Below are 622 nucleotides of genomic sequence, written 5' to 3'. Positions count from 1 at the left end.
GGGGTTCAGGTAGGGAGGGCGGGTCTAACCCCGCGCGCCTGTAGGGACAGCAGGCGTACCCCGGAGCACCGGTAGGGGTACCAAGCCTACACCCGGAGTACCGGGTGGGGGGAACGGTCCTAACCCGGAGTACCGGGTGGGGGTAACAAGCCTACCCCGGAGTACGGGCTGGGGGTACCGGTCCTACCCCGGAGTACCGGGTGGGGGGTACCTGTACCACCCCGGACACTCGGAAAAGGGACGCCAGACCAAGCCCGGAGCATCAGGTAGGGAGGTGGGGCCTTTCCCATCGAGTCAGGCAGGGAGGCCGGGTCTACCCGGCCCGCCCGGGCAGGGAGGCCGGCTCTACCCCCTCCGCCCACGCGAGCCGAGAGGCCAGGTCTGCCCGGCCCGCCCGGGCAGCGAGGCCAGGTCTAACCCTCCGCCCCACGCGGGCCGAGAGGCCAGGTCTGCCCGGCCCTGCCGGGCAGGGAGGCCAGGTCTGCCCGGCCCTGCCGGGCTGGGAGGCCAGGTCTGCCCGGCCCTGCCGGGCTGGGAGGCCAGGTCTACCCGGCCCTGCCGGGCTGGGAGGCCAGGTCTACCCGGCCCTGCCGGGCTGGGAGGCCAGGTCTACCCGGCCCTG

Source organism: Accipiter gentilis, chromosome 35 (genome assembly GCF_929443795.1).
Source record: "Accipiter gentilis chromosome 35, bAccGen1.1, whole genome shotgun sequence".
In the NCBI taxonomy this organism is placed as follows: domain Eukaryota; kingdom Metazoa; phylum Chordata; class Aves; order Accipitriformes; family Accipitridae; genus Astur; species Astur gentilis.
Note: the sequence above shows the minus strand (reverse complement) of the source record.